This window comes from Chenopodium album, chromosome 11, assembly GCF_948465745.1.
Source record: "Chenopodium album chromosome 11, dcCheAlbu1.1, whole genome shotgun sequence".
Taxonomy (NCBI): Eukaryota; Viridiplantae; Streptophyta; class Magnoliopsida; order Caryophyllales; family Amaranthaceae; genus Chenopodium; species Chenopodium album.
This window is the reverse complement of record NC_137844.1, coordinates 17,168,411-17,179,852: the sequence shown is the minus strand read 5'-3', so window position 1 is coordinate 17,179,852 and position 11,442 is coordinate 17,168,411.

The following is an 11,442-nucleotide window of genomic DNA, read 5'->3' as shown; positions in this document are numbered from 1 at the left end:
GTAGTTCGGAAACCGACAGGGATCCGGTCTTCACCATAGCAGGCGGATTTTCTTGTGGTGGCCCTACCATCCGGGGCACCAAAAGCCATCTTCGAAAGATGGACAAGGATGATGAGGAGCAGGCGTCTGCCAGCTCCACTTTTCCGGATGTCCTCATTACTGAGAAGGACAGGGGCAGCGTCCGCCGCCCGCATGACGACCCGGTTGTTATTGAATGCAAGGTCGCCAACCAGCTAGTTGGGCGCATCTTTATTGACACCGGCAGCTCGTCAGACATCATCAGCCTCCGGTGCTTGCAGAAGCTGAAATACAACTCCAGCAGCATGCATCCGGTTACCCACCCTTTAGTTGGTTTTGGGGGTGGGATGGTCTATCCAGCCGGAAGAATTGACCTACCCATCCGGCTGGGTGAGAAGGGCCAGGGACGACATATTGTCGTCAGATTCTTGGTCGTTGAGGAGTTGACTGCCTACAACATTATTCTTGGGAGGCCAACCCTCAACGAAGCCAAAGCTGTAATCATCCCTGCTCTCATGCTTATCAAGTATGAGAGGGATGATGGTTCTGTTGGTTCCCTGAACGGGGATCAGAAGACGGCCAGGGAGTGTTACCTCTTAGCCGTCAGAGATACTGTGGCCGCAGACGGCCAAGGGAAGGAACCAATAGACCTTGACAACGTCAAGGATGCTCCTTCACCTCCACCAGCAGCCGGAAAAAAGAGAAAAGCTGCAGAGCTGGTGGTGGTGAAGAAAGAAAAGAAATAGCAATCACTGACCGGTGAACGGTCAGAGGAGCTCCGTCCCCAACCGGCTGGTGATAGCATTGATCTTGTTCTGGACGACAGCCGTCCAGAGCGAACTATTAAGGTTGGGACGGTTGCTAATGCTGTTCTGGGTGCAGGCTTGCACCTTCTGCTGAAAGAATTCAAAGATGTGTTTGCCTTTGAAGTGGAAGAGATGCCAGGCATCAGCCCGGATATCGCTGTCCACAAGCTCGCCGTGGATCCAAAAATGAAGCCCATCCGGCAAAAGAAGAGAAACCACGGTGAGGAAAGAAGTCAGGCGGCAGCTGCCGAAGTAAAAAAGCTGTTAGATGCCCGGTTCATTCGGCCTTGTAATTTCCCCGACTGGGTGGCAAACTTTGTGCTTCTAAAGAAGCTGAATGGTACTTGGCGGATGTGTGTAGATTACACAGATCTCAACAAGGCATGCCCAAAGGATAGTTATCCACTTCCTAAAATCGACAGCCTGGTTGATTCAACAGCCGGCCATGCCTTGATGAGTTTTATGGATGCCTATTCCGGCTTCCATCAGATACCTCTGTGGAAAAAAGATCAAGAAAAGACGGCCTTCGTCACTGATCAGGGGTTATTCTGTTATACTATGATGCCGTTTGGCTTGAAGAATGCGCCGGCTACGTTCCAACGGATGATTAATACAGTCTTCATTAATCAAATTGGGAGGAATGTAGAGGCGTATATTGATGACATGATAGTCAAATCCAAGCAGCAGGCGGATCACCTTGCTGATCTCCGAGAAACCTTCACCACACTCAGGCGGCATAAGGTTATGTTAAATCCTAAGAAATGCGTCTTTGGTGTTGAGTCTGGGAAGTTTCTCGGATTCCTGATTGATCAAAGGGGGATAGAGGCTAACCTTGAGAAGATACAGGCGGTAATTGACATGAAGTCACCCCGCACTGTCAAGGAAGTTCAGAGACTCACCGGTTGCCTGGCCGCCTTGGGGAGGTTCCTCAGCCGGTCAGGTGACAAATGCCTTTATTTCTTCCAAGCAATCAGGAAGAAGACTAGATTTGAATGGGGGGATGATGCGGAGGCGGCATTCCAAAAATTGAAAGAGCACTTGCACTCTTTGCCAAGGCTTGTTAGTCCTTTGCCAAGAGAGAAGTTGTACATGTACCTAGCCGTCTCAGACCATGCTCTCAGTGCCGTTCTCCTTGCTGAATGAGACGGTACGTAGCTCCCGGTATATTTCATAAGCCATGTGTTAAAAAATGCTGAACTCCGGTACCCCATGGTGGAAAAATTTGGTCTTGCTCTATATATGGCCTTCAAAAAATTGAAGCCATACTTTCTGGCACATCCGGTGGTAATCTACACCGGCCAGCCCCTCAAGCGGCCAATGTCCACTCTGGAGTCATCCGGCAGAATGTTGAAATGGGCTATTGAAATGCAAAGTCTTGAAATCTCTTACGAACCAAGGAAAGCAGTGAAAGGTCAGGCGTTTGCCGACTTCATTGTTGAAATAACCCGTCCGGTCCTCCCGGATAATGTTGATCAGGTTTGGAAGGTGTATGTAGATGGGAGCTCTACAAAGAACAGCTGTGGTGCAGGCATTGTGTGTGAATCTCCAGAAGGAGATAGATATGAGTATGCACTACGGTTCAAGTTTCAGGCCTCGAATAACGAGGCAGAGTATGAAGCCCTGCTAGCCGGAATCCGCATGTGTAAGGCAGCAAGGGCAACAAAGATTGACGCCCATTCTGATTCTCAGTTGGTTGTTAGCCAGTATGAGGGCACTTATGAAGCGACCCATCCGGCAATGATCAAATATCTTCAGGCAGTCAAAGAGGAGGCCGGGACCCTTGAGGAATTCCGATTGAATCAAGTGCCCCGGTCAGATAACCACCCGGCGGATGCACTGTCAAAATTGGCATCATCCGCCTGCCATGATACGCCTCGGTCAGTCTTTTGGGAAGTTCTTGAAAAAAGAAGTATTTATGAAGAGCCCATTGGAATTCTGGATCGAAGTTCTACTTGGATGGATGGCATCCGGGCGTATCTTGCAGACGGCACGTTCCCTGATTCACCTCAGGAAGCAGCCGTCATGAAAAAGAGAGCAGAAAACTTCGAGTTGAGGAACGGAGAACTCTTCAAGGCTGGATTTCTCAAGCCCTTGTTGAAATGTGTTACCCCAGAAAAGGGGAAAGAGGTACTCGAAGAGCTGCATGCGGGATTTTGCGCCTCCCACATAGGCGGCAAGTCCCTAGCCGTCAAAGCCAGGCGGCATTATTTTTGGCCTACTCTTGAGGCAGATGCCAAGGAATTTGTGAAGAAATGTGATAAATGCCAGAGGTTTGGCAAGCTAATACATCGCCCGGCTACTGATCTGACGGCAATCCACAGCCCAGTCCCGTTTGCTAAGTGGGGCATGGACATATTGGGTCCTTATACGCCTGCTCTAGGCGGGAAGCGCTATATCTTGGTGGCTGTGGATTACTTCATCAAATGGGTGGAGGCAGAGGCGGCCAAGAATATCAAGACAAAGGATGTCATTTCTTTCATATGGAAGAATATTATCACCCGGTTTGGGGTACCTATGTCTATGGTATTTGACAACGGCCCTCAGTTTGAGACGCCTCAGCTCAAGATTTGGTTAGGAGACCAGGGTATCTCAAGTTACTTTGCCTCAGTCGGCCGTCCTCAAGCAAATGGTCAGGTTGAGGCATTCAACAAACTCATCTCAGAAGGCATAAAAAAGAAAATTGAAAGAGCCGGTGGTCTTTGGGCTGAAGAGTTAATTCATGTTCTTTGGGCCATCCGGACAACTGCCAAGGGATCAACCGGAGAAACCCCGTTTCTCATGGTATACGGGGCTGAAGCCGTTTTACCCATTGAACACTATGAGCCTACGCTCAGAGTGATGCTCTATGATGAAGAGGCAAATTGGGAGGCCATGCGGCTGGCATTGGACTCCCTCCCGGAACGCAGGGGCAATGCTGCCCTACGACATGAGATATACCGTCTGAGAATGACGCGAGCCTACAACAAAAGAGTGCACAAACGTCCTTTGAAAGTGGACGATTTTGTGTTACGGAAAATGGAGGCAACCGGTAGGGCCAATGAGCTTGGAAATCTAACTCCTAATTGGGAAGGCCCCTACCGGATCTATGAAGAAGTTAGGGATGGCACATACCGCCTGGAAACCCCAGACGGTAGACGCCTGCCTAGAACTTGGAATGTAGACAACTTAAAAAAGTACTACTTCTGAGTATTGTAAGTTTTTTGTAACAAGTATTAATGAGAGATGCTTTTGCTTCATTTATTGTCTTTTTATCCGGCTGGGTTTACCCATACTAATGATGAAAGGTTCAGTAGCAAATTTAATATATGAATAACTTGAGGCCAATGGCCAGATAACTAAGTTTGATACTTAGTATATGAAATCAAAAGTCCATAAAGACCAGAGGCTAACAGCCGGATTCTTAAGCTAAGCACAAAACCGTTTAGTGGCTATCAGCCGGTCTTCAACAAGACCTGAGGCCAAGGGCCAGATGGTTGTCCATTTTCATAAATTCGTCTATCCCAATATGGATATAGGCGTCCGGCAACACCCCTCCGGGTGCAATCGTCGCAGAGAACAGCCACCTTGCTTGTTCTACATACCCATGCAGGCGGCAAAGATTGAGTGGTTAAAACAGCCAACGCATAGCTGTCTGACCGTGTTATTTCTACTAAGGAATATTTGGTTGTAAATGCTCCGGCTGCCTACCAGTATCAGCCGGAGTACCATCATAAGTTTTTACTTAGTTAAATTTTCTCCAAGTTGCACACTTTTAGGGCAAACCCTTTTTTTGCGTAATGGCTATAAAGAATACCCAGGCGGTTTGATACCGACTGGGGCAGAGGTTGTATGTCTGTCATTTGTCCGGCTGTGTACTTGGTTTGGGGCAATCACTATTGTGATTGATTGCCTTACAAACATCCCATACTCTTTGAAGTATGAGAAGTTTCCAAGGCAATCAATCCTTTTTCAGATTAAACCAACCACACAGCCGCCCAGGGGCAAGGACAGCCGGATTTGTACCTGCCGCATGCTTTTCATAAGATAGGCAAATTCACAAGTATATATATATTGAGTATATATGCAAAAGTGAAAAAATTGAAAAAACTGTGCAAGTATAAGAAAACCGACTAAGTCGGTATACTTCAATAAATAAACTGGCTCAAGGCCAGAAATAATTGTTAGCCGGATCCACATCCGGTATAAAGAGACAAAGAAAAAATAAAAGTTACATAATTACTCAGCGCATAGGCCGGAAAAGCAAAAGGTTGGCATACTGCCGCAGAGAAGTAGGGGAGCTATGCTGCTGGCTGTTCCGGCTGGGCTGGAGTCGTTGAAGGAACATCATCCGGAACCACAGCCTCTTCAGGTTGGCTGTCCTTGTTCACTTCCTTTATAATCTCGTCCAGGTCCGGCTCCTCTGTGTCCGAAACCTCAGCACCGTTTTCCAGGGCCCATTCCTTGAAGCGAGCCGGAGCAGGATCCTGGAGAACCTTGGCATCGTACACCTCAGTGGCGTAGTTGTACCTCAGCTTGTAGACTTCAAAGTCTACTTCAGGATAGAGAAGCCCCCAAGCGTATCGGAGGCGGATCTCATTGTCCTGCTCATTCTCTTTGATGAGCCGAGCCTACTCAGCTTCGAGCTCCTCAGCATGCTTGCCCTTCAGAGTGGCAAGCTCAGCAGTCAGCCGGGACTTGTCTGCCCTTAGGGAAGTGTTCTCCTGATCAGCCCCCTCCAAGGCCTTGAGGTTGGAGCCGGCAGTTTTCAGCTGAAGCTCCAAGTCGCTGATCTTGTTGTTGGCTTCATCATTAGCAGCCGTCAAAGTCCTGACCAGCTCCTCCTGTTTCAACTCGAGGGCTTTAATCTCAACATCAAAATTTATATAGGCATATTCAGCAGAGTTGAGATTGGCTTGAGCCCTTCTCTTGGCATCAGTTACCTCTTCTTGCTTCTTCCGGAAAGGCAACCGGAGCCCATCACCTGAGCAAGGTCATCCAGGAATCTAAACACTTAGCAAAATTGAAAGACAAAATGAAATGAAAAGAAATGAAAAAGATAAGGGGCAAGTTTCACTTACCTCCGCCAGCTGCCCCAGAATCTGGTCGAAGTCGACCTCGTGGCGGTTGGGTATGGAGTTCTTTTCCGACTGGGTGAGAGTTCTCACCATCCGTTTGCCAAACCCCGCCAGGTCCGGGGCAGAAGTAGCATCTGCAGCATAAGAAGAACTTGGTGAGAGGCTAGCAGCGTATTTGGCATTCATTCTTTGCCGGCTACTTACAGACCCCCCGGAAGGGTCAGTCATAGTCTTGACGCGCATAAAGTCAAGCGGCCAAGGAATTTCAATCTTACCTTTGGAGTCGACCCTCGCCGGCTCCTCCCCTGCGGCTGCAGCACCACCTGCAGCCTTGGATGGCTCGCCATCCTTCGATGCTTCATGAGCATCCGGCTTTTTCTTTGATTTCTCTGAGTTTTCACTCAGAGTTGCCATGGCTTCGGGGCCCTTTCCCCCGGTTGTAGGGAAACCTTTGGCGTTAACGCCAGAGGCCGTTGGGGTTGCCTTCCTCCCGGTTTTAGCAGCCGGTTTTTGAAGGTTCTCATCCCCAGGTCTTTTTAAGACCTTTGTCATGGAACGGGGGAGGATGCCAGTTGAAGCCTGCAAAAATGCAAGGAAACCATAAGTCATCCGGTATCAAAAAGACTTGAAAAATTTAAGAGAAGTTTGAAGTTATCTTATCCCGCCTTTTTTAGCCTCCTTAGCCTCAATGTTGGCCTTCTTGGCCATAATATTCTCTTTGCGGAGCAGAGCCGCAGACTTAGCCGGTGTTTTGGCTGGGTCAACCATTTTTCTTGCTTCCTCTGCAGAAAAACATAAAAGAGTTGGAACAAGAAAAAGTTCAAAGCAATGAAATTTAAGTTGCAGACGGAAGACCGCCGGGTGGGTAAGTGTATCTACCCTTTGGAAACATAGGGCTCAACTCGCAGGCGGACAAGAATCTCTCATCCGCAAAGAAATCCGGGTGGGGGATCCAGTTTCTTGGAACAACTATGTGAGTCCCATCCCCCAAGGGCTCAGTTGTTGTCTTGAAAAGCTCCGGCTCTATTATTTGCTCCCGGGCTTTGGTAGTAAGAGCTGGGCGTACGCACTTCTGGCCCACCAAAGCCGGCTCTTTGTTGTAGCGCCGGAGAATCTTGTTTATCCTCACTTGAGGGGAGGAGACCAAGTACCATTTATCTTTCCAACCTCCCCACTTGGACACTTTGTCTAAGGTCATCAAATATTCCGGGAGCGTGGAAATAGTATACCACGCTCCATATCCGCCTGGGGCACTCTTGAGGTAGTGCATATGGGCGAAGGCGGTGAAGCTGGGCTCAATGTCCTGGAGCTCGCAGGCGGCGATATAGCTAAGGATATTGACCCAAGAGTTAGGCGTTAATTGCCACACTCCTAAGTCATATCCCTTCAGGATCTTCCGGATGCCTCTGTGAAGGGGAAAGCGGAGGCCGGCTTCTATTACCGCCTCATAGCAGACAAAGTAATTGTCTGCATTGTCAATGTCATCCCCCCAGGCTAAAACAGCATCAGCCGGAGGGACAATGATGTCCCAGTCTTCCCCAAAGGGGTGTTGTTGTTTGAAAGCCTCAAAGCCACTTTCAAGAAGGGCCCTGTCCCCAGGCTTCATCCGGGTTTTAGTAGGATCCGGGTTTGCTTCTTTCTTTGCTGTTTGGCGATAAGCCTCAGCGAGGTTCTCTCCCTCCGCCCCGGATCCTTCCTGCTCCTCAGCCGCTTCTTCAGCTGAGTTACTTTGGTCTGGAGAGGAGGCGGTTTCCTCACCGTCTCCCCTTGAGTCGCTGTTGCTGGAAGTAGACGGGGTGTCCTCAGCTGAGTTACTTTGCTCAGCCGCCTCGTAGTCTTCCTCCCTCACAACTTCACTTGCGGGCACTTCCCTAGTGCGCCGCCTGCTGGGCTTGGTAGTCGTCTTCTTAGTTCTAGCCATTGTGTCCTGCACAGACACAGAGAGGGAAGAAGCCGGAGATGAGCAAAGCACTCCAGAAACTCCAGACAAGGCACCCCCGGTTCTAGACTCAGCCATCCCTGGTGACCGGCTGAGCGTCCTAGGCAGTGCCGTGTGTGCAAATGGAGAGTTCATTTTATTTTTTGAAAAGTTAATGTATACAGCCGGAAATGAGCGTATACAGGCTAAAGAAAAAGGAAAAAGAAGAAAACTTAAAGAAGGAAACGGATGGTTACCTTACTTTGAGTTCTGAAAAAATCTGAAAACGGCAAAGCAACCAATTACCTCTAATACACTTAATTAACCTCTACTTCCCCTCGTTTCTTTTCATTACCCTTTAATTCTCACTTAACTATTTAATAATTAAATTAATTTATAAATTAAGAAAAACAAAAACCACCATTTAATATTTTAATATGATGAATAGCCCTTAACTCTCACTTAACTATAGATGTTTGGGGTATTTTCACCCACGACAAGTGGACCAATGAGGAGGTGCCACGTGTCAGAGGCTGGCAAGTCACCCTTGACCAATCCCCAGCTGACACGTGGCCTCTCCAGATACTCCCTTAGAGTTGCGGCCTTCAAGGGCCCAATTCCCCAAAAATCCGCTATTTGGCGGCGCAGCCCATCAGTCCTAGGTTAAAATAACCTAGGAAGGGGCACTTTTCCCAAGGACCCTATAAATAGGGAGATATTCCCCCAAAATGGGGACATGATTATTTTCAGAAATTTACTATCATTTATTACATCCTACTTTCTCTCTCATCAGAGAACACCTGAGCTTGGAATCCAAGCAGATCCCCACCTAAATTTCCGCACTTTTTATTCTCCTTCAAGTTACTAACTTGAGCGTTGGAGGCGGAGCACCACCCAACCGGTGTCTCCGTTGTTTTTGCAGGTACAGAGTCAGCAGGACCAGTCTTCGAGTTGTAACTCTCCCAAGGGACAAAAACACCCAAAACTGACCCGACCCGAGAACCCATCCTGAACTGGCAATGATATGTATCTGACTTGTACCCGAACAATAAGGTGAAAGTAGTGACATGTAACCCGGCCTGACCCTGACCTGATGTTAACCAACAAATGATTTGATCCAATACTTTATGACCTGAACTTAAAGGTGGGCATGGGCCGTGCCGGCACGCGGGCGGCACGAGCCCGGCACGAATCCGGCACGAGCCCACCAGCGGCACGACCCGGCACGGCGGCCCAGGTGTGGGCCGTGGGCCATGCCGTGAACAAATTTTTTTAAAATAGGCAAGGCACGAGCACGGCGGGCGGCACGGTCAGTCGGCCCGTGGCTAAACATGGGCACGGGCCGTGCCCGTGCCGCCGCGGGCCGTGCCGGGGTGGGGGCCGTGCCGTGCCGGGGTGGGGGCGTGCCGTGCCGTGCCGTGCCTGAAATTGGCACACCCCAGCCCACGGCACGGCACGGCCCACGTGCCTAGCGGGCCGTGCCGTGCCGGGCCGCGGGCCAAACCGTGCCACTCTTTTTTTTTTTAAAAAAAATGATAAAAAAAACGAATTAAAAACAACAATGCATATAATAAAAAAAAATACGTGTGCGATAATCCGAAAACACAAAAAATTGAAGAATAACTTATTTTATTATATGACGGTAGCCGGTACGAATGTACGATAATTCAATAATACAAAATTACAAAATAAGTAATGATAATTAAAAATCGTACAATAGTGTATGAATATTGAATAACTTCATTTATTATACGGAATACGAAGTTCGATAATACAAAAAGAATACAATAGTGTATAATGTAAATATGTAATCATGTAATTATTATTGGTCGTCTTCGTCTTCGTCTTCGCCTTCGTCTTCATCTTCGTCTTCGTCTCCTAGAGGTTCAAGTTCATCCGCCAATTGAGTGGATTGAGAAGTATGAGAACTAAAAGAAGTCGACGTTCCTTCATCGTCGTCGTTTTGTGCATAAGTACGATCTTGAGAACGAGTTTCGGCATCCAACCAATCCTTGAAGCAAACACACATTTCAAGTGTTTCGGGTTTTAGTCTTGTTCTTTTATCGTCTAGAACTCTTCCCGACGCACTAATTAATAATAACGTTCGGGTTTGATGCCATGATTAATTAATAATAATAACACAACTAACAATAACAAAGTAACAATTAACAACAATGAGATCAATGAGAATTAATTAGTAAGTAGTTTTTATATAAATTAAATTTTTAAAAATAATTATAATAATAGTAGATTACTTGGATCAATGAGATCCCAGGTAGGAGAGGTTAGGAGCGACGTTGTCCAGAGCCCAAATCCCGCCTTAGACAGATTTCAACAATCCAAATAACCCACAATTAAAATAGAAAATAGTTTTTATATAATTAAGTAGTTCCAAGAATACAATAATAATAATAATAATAAGGCACGGGCCGTGCCGTGCCGTGCCTGGCTTCGTGCCGGGCCGTGCCTGGCCGTGCCACGTGCCGTGCCGGCGGGTCGTGCCAGCGTGCCGGCCCACGTGCCGGTCACCGTGCCACCCGCCGTGCCACGTGCCGTGCCCGTGCCGGAATCCGGATTTTTGTTCACGGCACGGCCCACAGGTGGGCCGCCGAGCCGTGCCGTGCCGACCCCCGTGCCCGTGCCGGGCCCGTGCCGCCCGCGTGCCGGCACGGCCCGTGCCCACCTTTACCCGTGGCACGGCCCGCCGGCACGGCCCAGCACGGCATGCGACCCGCCGGGCACGACTTGTGCAAGTAGCCGTTTTCCAACAGCTATAAACGGCTACTTTGCAACAGCCATTAACGGCTAGTTTTTGCCAAATTGCTTCCCAAATTTTCCTATAATACTTCACTTCTTCATCCAACTTTTTCCACAATTCATCAACTCATCTCTCTTATTCTCTAATTCCTACTCTCTTATGTGCCAAAAAAAAAAACAAAAACTACTCTCTTATAAACTCTACTAAATAAATAAAATAAAATAAAATCTCATATAATTCTAAATTCTCTAATTCTCTCAATTATAAAAATTAATTACAAAAAAATTATAAGTTCCGGAAATTTATTAGTGGAAAGCAATCGAAGCGTCGTTGTAAGATCTAACTCAACTTTATTTTGATTTCTTGTTGTTGTTATTATTATTATTATTATTTTTATAATCATTAATGTTGTTGTTGTTGTTATTGTTGTTGTTATTATTATTGTTATTATTGTTTTCATGGAACTTAATTTATATAAAAACTAGTTTCTATTTCTATTGTGGATAATTTTGATTGTTAGTGAGCTCTATCTAAGGCGGGACTTGGGCTCTGGACAACGTCGTTCCTAACCTCTCCTACCTGAGATCTCATTGACCCAAGTAATCTACTATTGTTATAATTATTGTTATTATTATTATTATTATTATTATTATTAAAAACTTAATTTATCATAAACATAAATTAATAACATTATTATATAAAATTTAGTTGTACTAAAAATTATATATATATCGTTTTTTTTATTTACATTTATTATTAAAAAAAAAAAAATGGCACGGGTTGGCCCGCGCCCCGGCACGGCACGGCCCGCCAGGCACGTGGGTCGTGTCGTGCCGTGCCGTAGGCTGGGGTGTACCAAATTTTGGCACAGCACGACACGCCCACCAC